Genomic DNA, 12817 nt, shown 5'->3' on the forward strand with positions numbered 1-12817 from the left:
GGTGAGCAGCTGGTGGACTGTGATCACCGCTCCCTGGCCTGTAACGTTTTCATGAAAAAGGATAGAATCAGAGAGGAAAGGAAAAAATAACTCTGGAAGGGAAAGTGATGAGGGTTGAAGGGCAGAACTTGTGGTGTGAATTGGAATGATGTTTCTCCAGGGAAATGTACTGTGGACATGTGGCCGATGTCTAGGGATCGCTTGCTGGATGTTCCGGATAAATGTTTTCCCGGTGAGGAAGATAAAGAAAGTTAGGGTGAAGCAACCATGGGTGACAAGTGAAGTGGAATATCTAGTCACGTGGAAGAAGGCAGATTTCCTGAGGTTTAGGAAGAATGGATCAGATGGGTCTTTTGAGGAATGTAGGGTAGCAAGAAAGAAGCTTACGAAGGGGCTGAGGAGAGCAAGATGGGTGCATGAGAAGACCGTGGCGAGTAGGGTAAAGGAAAGCCCCAAAGCATTCTTCAATTATGTGAAGAACAAAATGACGACAGGAGTGAAGGTAGGACCAATTAGAGATAAAGGTGTGAAGATTTGCCTGGAGGATGTGGCCATTGAGCGAGGTCCTCAATTAATACTTATCTTCGATATTCACCAATGATATGGAACTGATGAAGTTGAGGACAATATGAGTGAGGTTGATGTTCTGGAGCATGTTGATATTAAGGGAGAAGAGGAATAGGAGTTGTTAAATACATTAGGACGGATATGTCCCCGGAGCATGACGGAATATTACCCAGGTTTCTCAACGAGGCGAGGGAAGAGATTGCTGTGCCTTTGGCTCGGATATTCATGTCCTCGTTTTCATGGGAATGGTACCGGAGGATTGGAGGGAGGCGAATGTTATCCCCTTGTTCAAAAAAGGTAGTAGGGATAGTCCAGGTAATTATAGACCAGTGAGCCTTACGTCTCTGGTGGGAAAGCTGTTGGGAAAGATGCTTAGAGATAGGATCTATGGGCATTCAGCGAATCATGGTCTGATCAGGGACAGTCAGCATTCCTTTGTGAACGGAAGACCGTGTCTAACAAGTCTGATAGACTTTTTGAGGAGGTGACCAGGCATATAGATGAGGGTAGTGCAGTGGATGCGATCTATATGGACTTTAGTAAGGTATTTGACAAGGTTCCACACGGTAGGCTTATTCAGAAAGTCAGAAGGCATGGGATCCGGGGAAGTTTGGCCAGTTGGATTCAGAAATGTCAGTATTGGAGGCAAATACACTAGTGAAAATTAAGAGACTACTGGACTGGTATATGGAGGAATTTAATGTGGATGGTTATCTGGGAGGTAATGGTCACCACAACATTGAGGGCCGAAGGGCCTATACTGTGCTATACTACTCGATGTTACATTTTCTATGTTTAAGAAAAGATGTGGCGACATTTTATCTAACTCGCCAGGTTTGTCAGGTTGTGGGTAAACCTAATCAAGTTACTCCAGTAGCTCCACTGCAACCGATCCCCTCATTTGGTGAACTGTTCTCCAAACTGATCGTAGATTGTGTCGGCCCATTGTAAAACACTAAAGTTTGCCTCCAGTATTTGCAGACTATCATGTGGAACGCATTTAGGTTTCCAGAGGCAATACCTCTTGGGAATATAACGGCTAAAAATGTAACAATAACTCGAATAAAATTCTTTGCTTATCTTGGATTGCCTAAGGAGATCCAATATGATCAAGGTAGTGACTCTATGCCTCGATTGTTCCAGCAGATAGATTATGCTGTGGGAGCCAAACAGATTACCTCGTCTGCGTTATCATCCCGATTCACAGGCGGCTTGGAGACGTTCCATTCTACCCTCAAATCCATGACTCGGATGGTCTGTGTTAAAAATGAGAAGGGGTTAGATATGGGCGTTCATTTACTTTTGTTTGCAGTAGGGGAGTCAGTGCAAGAATCTCCAGCACTCAGTCCTTTTGAACCAGTGTTTGGGCACGGAGGTCAAGGACCTTTGCATTCTGAAAGGAGCAATGGGTTAACAAAGAATTACATACTAATTTGCCGGATTATGTTTCAAAATTTAAGGAAATATTACAAAAAGCTTTTGACTTAGCAAGAGAAAAACTAAAATCTGCTCAGGAGAAAATTAAAACTTGGTCGGACAACGAAGCCAGAATGAGGTCACTTAAGCCTTGAAGTGAGGTGTTGGTTCTTTTCACGGTGCAAACGAACCCATTAAAAGCTAAATTTCCTGGTCCTTATGAGATGATATCTAAGGTCAATGATCAAGATTATGTGGTCTAGAGCGAATAGGCGAACGTAGCTTTGTCATCTAAATATGACAAAACCATATTAAAATAAACAGTCCGCTAATATGCCTGTTGTGGTCAAAAATAACGAGTCTTATTCCTCTGGGAACTTATTGGATCCATCTGAGTCTCATTTAAATCCAACATTATTTCTGCCAGCTTACCAAACTGGAAAATTCTTGAAAATATTGAAAAGAAATTGGCTGATTTACAGCCAGAGCAGATGCGGAAGCTATGGCAGTTAAGTTTTCAATATAGGGATTTATTTCCAGACTTTCCTCAAAGAACCACTGTAGCTTCACATGCTTCAGATGTTGGAGATGCCAAACTCATAAAGCAAAATCCATATCGGATGAACATGGAAAAATGCGTACTGGGTGAACAAGACATTAAGTATATATTAGAACATACTATTATTAGACCTTCTACATCGAATTGGAGTTCGTCTTGTGTTATGGTATGTAACCAGATGGTAGTATTCGATTTTCTACTCAATACAGGAAGGTGAATGCTGTAACAAGAACAGATGCGTATCTAATCCCTAGGGTAGATAACTGTGTGGAGAAAGTTGGAATAATAAAGTTCCATACGAAGATTGATTTGTTAAAAGAGTATAGTGTGTTCCACTGACGGATAGAGGTAGAGAAATTTCTGCATTTGTAACACCATGTGGGTTCTAGGAATATAATGTTCTGGCGTTTGAAATGAAGAATGCACCAGGAACTTTTCAGAGAATGATTAATTCTGTGAGTTATGAGTTAAAAGATACAGATGCCTATATTGATGATTTCGTTACAGGAAATGGTACTGGGAAGCACATATTACGGCAGTAGAACAACTATCTGAAAGACTTTCAATTGCTAACCTAACTATTAACTTAGCTAAAGGTGAATTTGGTCATGCTACTGTGACCTACCTTGGTTATGTTGTGTGTCATGGTAGATTAGATCCTATTCAGGCAGTTTTAGAGTTACCCCCTCCAACTCGTAAAAAAAACTCTCAGAAGAATCTTGGGAATGTTGGGATCTTACCGAATATTTTGTAAGAATTTTGCTGACATTGCCCTTCCATGAACTAACCTCTTGAAGAAAGTTGAAAAGGTTGTGTAGACACTGCTTTTTCAGGAGGCCTTTAATAAATTCAAAACTATGCTATGTCATGAACCTGTGCTCAGGTCAACTGACTTTGAAAAAACATTTTCATTAACTGTGAGCGCCAGTGATGAGGCTGCAGGAGCCGTGTTACTCCAAAGGGATGAGGGTGATGAAGTCGATCGTCCGGTAGCTTACTTTTCAAAGACATTTCATGACAATCAAAAAATTATCCAACCATAGAAAAGGAAATACTATCTCTTGCTTTGGCTTTACAACATTTTCAAATGTATGTTGGTGCAACTCTGAAACTACTCAGAGCTTACAATCATAGTCCATGAGTATTTATGAGTCAGATGAGATACAAAACATAGAAGGTTACTGAATTGGTGTTTGATGTTGCAGGAGTATAATATTTTTGATAACTCATGTTAAGGGCAAAGATAATGTGATTGCCGACTGTCTGTCCCAATGTTGAATTTACAATGGTGTTTTTGAGTGGTATTTTAAGATTTTTTAACTGTATATTAGTTTGTAAGGTGATGTATGATTATTGTATGCATATTATGCTGCATGTTGTAGGTTGTATACATTTGTATACTTATTTTGTAAATAGTTGTTAAAATTCTGCTCATGATATACCAACATTTTCCCTTTTTGGGGAGAGGTGTTACATGCCCACAGTATGACCATGGACAGTGGGGTGACGTAATTGTCTCATGACCCTGGGGTGATGTTGTGTCACGTGATGGCATCTTCCCTCCGGTACTTAAGGAAGGCGCCAAAGTTTGACGCAGTTTCCACTTTCTATTTTAAGGTGCAAACACGTTGTTGCCGGCAGTTTCGGCAATCGCTGCCAGTTTTTGTTTGCTGCACATTTGTTCTACTTTTGCAGTCTAGTATTCGAGAGTGAAGACCTTACCGAAGAACCAGAACCCAAAGATTGGGTAAAGTTAATGACGTTCGCTGTTTTGGAAGTGATCGACTGTTTGGAATCGGAATCGTCTGGGGAACTGTGGCATGAACGTTTCAGTTACACCCCTGCAAGTTCAGGACGGTTTGTGCGGTGTCCACCCTCCCGAGAGAAAAGGTCAATTACTTTATGACTTTATATTCAGTGTGAGACCTTTGGACAAGGCATCGCTCGACTGTGATCGACAAATTTGTCATTTTCTTCGGAGGAACTGTTGCTGCATTAAGGTCTGTCCTTAAGGACTGTTAAAATCACTTGGACTTTTGAATTTACCACTTGAAACGGTGTCTCAATTTACCCCTTTTAGAAGTATTTTTTATTTCGACTGTTTTTTCGAGACATCCACGTAACGGTTAACTTCCGGTTAAGTTAGTGTTTACTTTTCTATGTTTTTGAGTAGAGGCTAATAAATGCCGTTGTTTGTTTGTAAAACCTGACTTAATTCTATATTTATTTTGTCACCGATGACATAACAATATTTGCAATGCTTCGCGTTATTTATCTTTTCGAGCCTCGCCTTGTCCTGCTTCATACTTAGCTTCACCCTCAGAAAAGACATGCTGATACTGAGATACAAATGACAAAATATCCAACTCTGAGGTGTGGAGTAACCCCAGCGGCGATTCTTATTAAAAGTAACACATCTGCGATTATAGGCAATATTCCCAAAATGCTCCCCATCGAATTATTGACAATTTGGTCGGTCTACCTCCTTATATTTTTCCTATCCTACGTTTGGTCGGTCTTGGAGACGAATGATAAAATAAGTTAGTCAGCATGGTTGTCCATTGGAAATATGAAATATTTCGTTCCGAAAGTTGCTTACCGGGCGGAAAGAGGCGGCGCATTGGATTTTACTTGGATTTTCAGAAGCCATTTGAAGCCACACATGAGGCAGCTTAACAAAATTATATCCTATGTTGTTACAGGAAGGATACTGGCATGGATGGAAGAATGGCTGAGAGGAGGCACCGAGTGGGAATAAAAGGGGTCTTTTCCGGTTGACGGCTAGTGACCAGTGGTGTTCTTCAAGGGTAAAAATTTGACAGGTGGCTTTTCATATTGTTTATCAGTGATTTCGATAATGGAATTAATGCTTTGTCGCACATCTTGCAGATGATGCGAAAATGGACGGAAGGGTAGGTAGGGCTGAGGAAGCAATGCGATTGCAACACGACATGGACAAATTGGAGGAATGTTCCAGAATGGCAGACGGAAAACAATGTTGGGATATCATGATACTGCATTTTCGTAAAAGAAACAATTAAATGGACTGTTATCTGAACAGGAAGCAGGTTCAAAGATCAATGGTACATAGAGACTTTGCAGTCCTCGTGGAAGAATCACATTAATTTACGGTTAAGTCTGTGGGGAAGAAGACAAACGGAATGTTGGCATTTATTTCAAGGGAGTAAAATACAAAAGCAAGCAGATAATGAAGAGCCTTCATAAGACACTAGTCAGGCCGCACTTTGAGTAGTTAAAAAAAGTGGTTCATATCTCAGAAAGAGTGCGTTGTCATTGGAGAGTATCGAGAGGAGGACTCGGGAATGAAAGATTTAACGTGTGAGGGTCGTTTGGCGATTTTAGGCCTGATCTCACTGGAATTTGGACGAATGCAGGGGGATCTCATTGAAACCTACAGGGTGTTCAAAGGACTAGATAGGGTGGATGTAAAGACAATGTTTCCTATGGGTAGGGTATACAGCACTCGAGGATACAACATCACAAAAGAGGCGCGACCCTTCAGAAAAGACTGCTGCGCACTCCAAATCCGTGCTGATAGTTAAGGCGGAAATCGATCGCTCTCTGATCGTTCAGGCCATCAAAGAATATTGCGTGAGGGTAGGATTATGTAGTTGAGTGGGTTCGATCTCAGCCATGATAGAAAGGCGGAGCAGACTCGACAGCCCAATGGCCCATTACTGCTCCTATCTCTGATGTTGTTATGGACTATCTAAATATTTTATTCGCCTGTCCCTTTTTTAGTGTCGTTATACATTTTTCCTGTCTCCTTTACCTTTAGACCTTACTGAACCCTTCTACAAATTACCTGTTGGCGGGACGATTGGCGAGAACAGCCTACCAGACTGTAGTTTCCTGCCGCCGAGCCAGTGTATTCCTCTCACGATGGAACAGGCGGCCACGAGTTACTTCGAGCACTGATCTTCCCGTTGTTCTGTGTTCTTCCCCGGTGTTACATCAATGCCCGCTCCATCAACAGAGTCAACAGAGAATTCCGAACTCTCCAGCTCTCTGTCTGTCGGGTAAATCAACATGTGGTCACTTTAAAGTAAAAGTAATTTTATTACCAAACTATGCTACGTCATCAAATGCAACGTTGAGGTTAATTTTTGCTGGCATGCAGAGTACAACTGAGAAATGCAACTGAAACACTGAAGTGATCTGCAAAATCTGAGACTGCAATTAACCAATGTGCAATGGATGACAAACTGAGCAATCAAGACATAAATAAACTAATGGATAATGAAAGAGTGGATGGGTAGATACGGAGACAGGTTGGTGGATAAGTAAATAAATTAGCACTGAGAACGTGTTGCAGAGTCCTTGAAAGTGAGTCCACATCTTGTGAAATCATTTCAGATTTCAGGTCAGTGAGGGTCCAGGCTGGTTCATCAGCCCCGTGGTTGTAGGGTAACAACTGTCCGCGAAGCGGTTGTGTAGGAAATACGGCTGCCTTCCCTCATTCCCGATGGCAGCAGCGAGATGAGCGCATGTCCTGGATGGTGGAGGTCCTTGATGATCGATGCTGCGTCCTTCAGTTTGAAGATGTGCTCAGTGGTGGGGAAGCTGCTCCTGAGGTGGACCGGGCCCGAGGAGTTTCTGTTCCCGTGCACTGGTTTATCGACAACAGGGTGTGACGTAACCAGTCATGGTCCTTTCTACAGCGCATGGAAAGAGGTTTGTCAAAGTTTCACAGGCCATTACGGTTTTTCGCAAAATTTTGATCATTCAGTTATGGGCTGATCCAACATAATGGGTAACTAATCTTTTCTACTTGTATAACGTGCGTAACCTTCTATTTTCCTCATATGCACATGTCTGTCTCATCTTCCCTTCAAGGCCACTAATCCTTGACCTATACCACCACACAAGGAAGTGAATCGCATGCACTCTCTGTTTAAAGGTCTTGCCCGTTAATGCTTATTTGAAATTACCACCTGCAAATACCCCGTAACTTTGTGCAGGTTCCTAAATCAATGAATCTGGTGTCATTTGCAAGATTATTAGTCAGCCCATTTTTATACATCCGATTTTTGGTTGTTTATATACTAAACACCGGAACAACTCACTATCGACTAGTGCCTATGAATTGTTCTTTATGCGTTGTGATTAAACTGCGATTCCTGGGTTACAACGTTGTAATCTCTGCATTACTGTCTGCCACCTGCTGGCGGCAGTATGACAAAACTGTCATTTCACTGGCCACCTTTCCCACACATCTGGACTTCCACGAATCTCCGTCAACAGGCACAACTCCATCACGTTGTGTGTCGTGTCCAAGCACATTTATGAATAATCCCTATTTTCTTCCAAGTCAAACGTCAGATAATCTCCAGCACTTGCCACGTGCAGTATCGCTGCCCTCCACCACTGCCTTCTGTCCTCTATGTTCAGAACATATTTGAATCCATGCTATCCTCTGCAGCTCGGTCTTACGGGTCCCCCTCCCGGAAAGGGTCCTTTTCAAGTGTCTTACTTCCAGTCTGTAACTCTTGCTAACAGAATGCTTCCCGTTTCCAGTGGCCTTAACCATGGGTCAATTTTGAAACACTGATTAAGCTATCAGCATATAAGCATGAGTATTTGGACTGTATGAGGAAACCAGAAGACCCCGAGGAAACCCACGCCGTAACAGACAACAGCGGGAAATCAGCAGAACGCCGGAAGATTAAACAGAGAAGGAGAAAAGGACAAACTCCGAGGGATCGGAAAAAAAATGTCGGTCAACGTTTCGGAGAGGTTACGTTCCAATCAGTATCTCAGTTGGAATACTCCAGTACCAGACACTATTCCTGAACAGTCAGCGGGAGGGAAAAAAAAAAACTCTGATGCATCCATACCGATCGAAGGTGTTTGTGCGAGAGTAATACTTCTGGCAGTATTTCACATTTGGTGCTGAATCTCAATATATAAATAGACACCCGGTGACCTTTTCTCAGCAATCACGCTCCCCACATTCCCGATGTACTCAATCCGATTCGACAGATACGATCACCACGGCACAAAGTGTCCGAGCGTTCCTTTATTTCCCAGAAGGCACCGTGATGACAATTGTTACTTCGGAAGAATAAACGGCGATTGAATGAGTGCTTTTACGTGTGCGTGGTAGTGAATTATTTTCGAGCTGGCAGGCATATCTTCAAAGATTAAAGGTGCGAGCGGAGATCTCGGTCAGTTTTTGGCAAGTTACCTGCCTGAAACAAGAAATCGCAGGGACTCTTTGAACCAATGGGCCCTCGTCGGAGGAAAGAGATTGAGCTATACTGGGGACATTAGGGCCTCATTAGGGCCGCATGGGACCAGCAGGGAACAACGTCGTATTGCGATTGTGATCTCCAAGAATGGTAGAATCACGCACTTGGTGGAACTCAGAAAGACATTACAGGGATCTGGTGAAGAAAGTTAACTGGAAGTCGCTCTGTTGAAAGCAGATTGCGGACACCTCGTCGATATTTTTAGTTCATCAAGGTGTGAAGGGTAAAAGAAAACCACGGCCGTTCAGACTCCCTGTGGAACAGGACATGCCAGTAAAAAAATGATATATTTTGAGGAGGTATTCGAGAAAGCTCACTGAGGATTAATGTGGCCCTGACAACGCCGAATGCACTTTGCCATGAGACAGAAGGGCGATTTCACCGTCTCCTTCAGCTGCACCCTGAACCTGGCCTGGACCACGGCGTAAAGGGCCGTGTTGGTGCAGCAGCTCAGGAGCTGCAGCATGTAGCCCAGCTCCCGCAGAGAATCCGGGGGAATCGAGTATAAATAAAGATAGAAGCTCTCCAATACGGAAAACACCGTCAACAGCGCCCACAGCAGGATGAAATTCCCCGACATCACCAGCAGTAACTGGAGGGATTGCCTGCGGTTCTTCATCTCCGGGTCGGCAGGCGTCTCGCCATCGCGCGAACCACGGAGTCTCCTCCGGGCTCGGCTGGCCACTAGGACGTGCCTGATGGTTAAACTGTTCAACAGGAGAATCAGGACAAAGGGGAGTATTGGGGTGAGGAGGGAATGAATCAGTAGAAATATTGCCAGCTGGAGTTCGGAAAATAAACGGTTAAAAGTCATACACAACACGGTCGTAATTTTTATCGAATAGAACCGATTGAGCATAAAGTACCACAATATGTTCTTTACGCAGCTCAGCACAGTCACTGTCCCCAGAACCAGAGCCGCCGCTCTCCCGGTGCAGTATTTTAGCTTCAGCTTCTGAAAACAAATGGCGACAAATCGATCAAAGGTGAAAGAGACGGTGAACCAGACAGAACAGTCCGTGACGCCGTACAACACGACGGCGTGGATATTACACACGGGAACACGAGCTGACCAGTAGAAAACCTTCATTGGCATGTACGTCATCGGAATCTTGTTCAATATCACATCGAAGAGAACGATGAGCTGATCCGCTGCTACCATGGCAACCAGGTACCTTGTGACGCCTTTGGAGAGACCGCACTTTCCCCGAGACAGGATGACGATTGTCAACACGTTCACTGTGCGGAGGGAAATAAAGACCATTAACACACATTTGGATGGAAGCATTCTCTGAAAACAATTATTTTAATCCATGGCACTTCCGAGAGCAGTGATGAACATGGAATTAACGTATCTGCTGAGGAGATTATCGGGAGCAGTTATTAAATCGGTAGTGATTATAATGTACATGCTGAAGTTCAGGTGAATGAGGAGTACCTCATTGAAACCTATCGAATATTGAATGGCTTAGATATCGTGGACGTGGAGAGGGTTGCTTCTGTCGTGGGGGAGTCGACAACCTGAATACGTGACTTCACAATAGAAAGACATCCCTTTAAAACGGAGATGGGTAGTAAGTCCTTCAGACGGAGACAGGTGACTGTGTGCAATTCATCGCCGCAGACGGCTGTGGGACGCATGTCATTGGAACCATTGGTCGAGGAGAGAGATGGGCTCTTGATTCAACAGGTCGACGATGTCTACGGGACTGGGCGTCAGAATGTGGTTGAGAGCGATAATGAATCAGCCACGATGGAATGGCGGGGAAGGCTCGGTGCTCGAATAACCGAATTTAGCTCCCGAGCCTTGTGGGCAAAGCAGTCATAGCAACCGATGGCTGGAATGTATTCTGATCTTTGGCACCAGAAGAACGAGTTGCAAACGGGAATTGTTCAGAGAATAATGAACTAATTAATGTACTAAATATCAAGGTGACCGAAATTCAACTGCTTTCAATTGCATACACGAGAGAAAACGAGAACATAAGAACATTAATAATTGGAGCAGGAACAGTCCATCTTTTCGATCAGGCATGATCTGACAATGAAGAAGATCATGGCTGATCTGACCATGGACTCATCGCCGCATACCTACCTTTTCCTCATGACTATTAATTCAACTACTATGCAAAAATTATGCCAGCCAGTCTTAAATATATTTATTGAGGTAGCCTCCACTGCTTCACTGAGCAGAGAATTCCACAGATTCACCCCCCTCTGAGAGAAGAAGTTCCCTCCTAATCACAGTCCTAAATTTACTCCGCAGAATGCTCAGGCTATGTCCCGTAGTTCCAGTCTCACTTACCACTGGAAACAACTTTCCTGCCACTATCTTATCTATGCATTCCATAATTTTATGTGTTTCTAGAATATTTCCTCTCATTCTTCTGAGTTCCTGCTAGTCCGATTCCAGTCGACTCGATTTCCATTCATAGTCCAACCACCTCATCTCTGGAATCAACTGGAGATCCGCCTGCACAGCCAGTTTATCCATCTTCAAGTCGGGAGACCGGAACAGCACAGTACTCCAAATGCCGCCTCACCAGTACCTTGGACAGTTGCCACATAACCTCCATAAACATGGTATTTGTATTCTTGATAGCCCGCTGGACCTGCAATCGTTCACCACTTCATTAATATTCTGTTCTTACATTTGCCTTCCCCAAGTGGATAACCTCACAGTTACCAAATTTTCACTCCACGGCCAGACACTGGTACATTCGCTGAATATACTAATATCCTACTGCATGCCGTCAGTTTCCTCTGCATTCTTCGTGTCGGCGAGTGATCACGGCAGTGATGATGCCTGCGTGAATTTTTGCTTGTTTAACTGGTGAGACGTTGGAGCTACTTATTCATTCATTTAATTCCGTTCATACCATATACTTCCATCATATTTAATCTGCCAGAATGAATGGCCTCACACTTATCTGTGTTGAACTCCATCTGCCTCTTCTTACAGCAGTTTTCCATCCCATCAACACTATCCAAAACACCCCAATTTTGGGTGTTGTGCAAATTTACTGACCCATCGCTGCACTTCTTTCCCCAGGTCATTTATAAAAATGACGAAGAGTACGGGTTCCAGAATAAATCTCTGAGGCATACCCCTGGTCAACGCCCTCAATGCAGAATATGACTGTCTGCAACAACACGTGCCTTCTGTGGGCAAGCCATTTCTGTATATACATAGCAATATGCCCTTGGATCACATTCCTGATTACTTTCACCATAAGCCTTGCATGGTATATCTTATCAAATACACTCAGCCGATGTTTGCTGAAACTATACCAGTTGGAAAGACCTGCCTTTCAATTAGCGAGTCGTAAGAAGACAGTTATGAAAGAGAAGCTGACTTATATTTTTCAATGTAAATCATGAGGAAGAGACGAGACACTTACCAGGAAGAGCTACAATGGCGAGTACAGGGTAGTAAACCAGTCTGAATGTTTGAAGCGCATAAAAGATACGTGAGTCCAACGTCAGCCATTCATAATTTTCAACAAGATATTGATACGCCCAGAAAATATTAATCGCAACTCCAGGAGCGTTCCGCGATATATTTCGCAGATTATGATCCATGGCTGGGGCAGTCAGATTCCTGTTCCCGATCCAGCCTCTGTCTTCTCTCTGTCTGCAGCCGCTGGTCTCTGACAGCATAGACTGGCGGCTCTAACTGAAACTGTGCTTGTAAGGTATGCCGTACATATTAATAGACCAGGCAACCAGCAGCCACACCTCCGTGGTGACGTCGAAAATCCCCACGGACACACCCTTAATTAGGTTCTGCGGAATGACAGGTGCAGTTAACCCTTTGTTTGCAGACAATAATTATTGCATAGATTGTTCTCAAATATTTTGGATGTTGTAGCAGAGTTTTGGTGGGGTGGGGGGGAGGGGCGCACTGAAGAATCACCTGCCAGTGTTCAGTCACAGTGTCCAGGTCTCAGGCTCTTGATTTGCTTCTGTGCCTCAGAAGGGAAGTGGACGTTGTGCGGTGTTT

The sequence above is a fragment of the Mobula birostris genome, chromosome 13 (genome assembly GCF_030028105.1).
Source record: "Mobula birostris isolate sMobBir1 chromosome 13, sMobBir1.hap1, whole genome shotgun sequence".
Taxonomy (NCBI): domain Eukaryota; kingdom Metazoa; phylum Chordata; class Chondrichthyes; order Myliobatiformes; family Myliobatidae; genus Mobula; species Mobula birostris.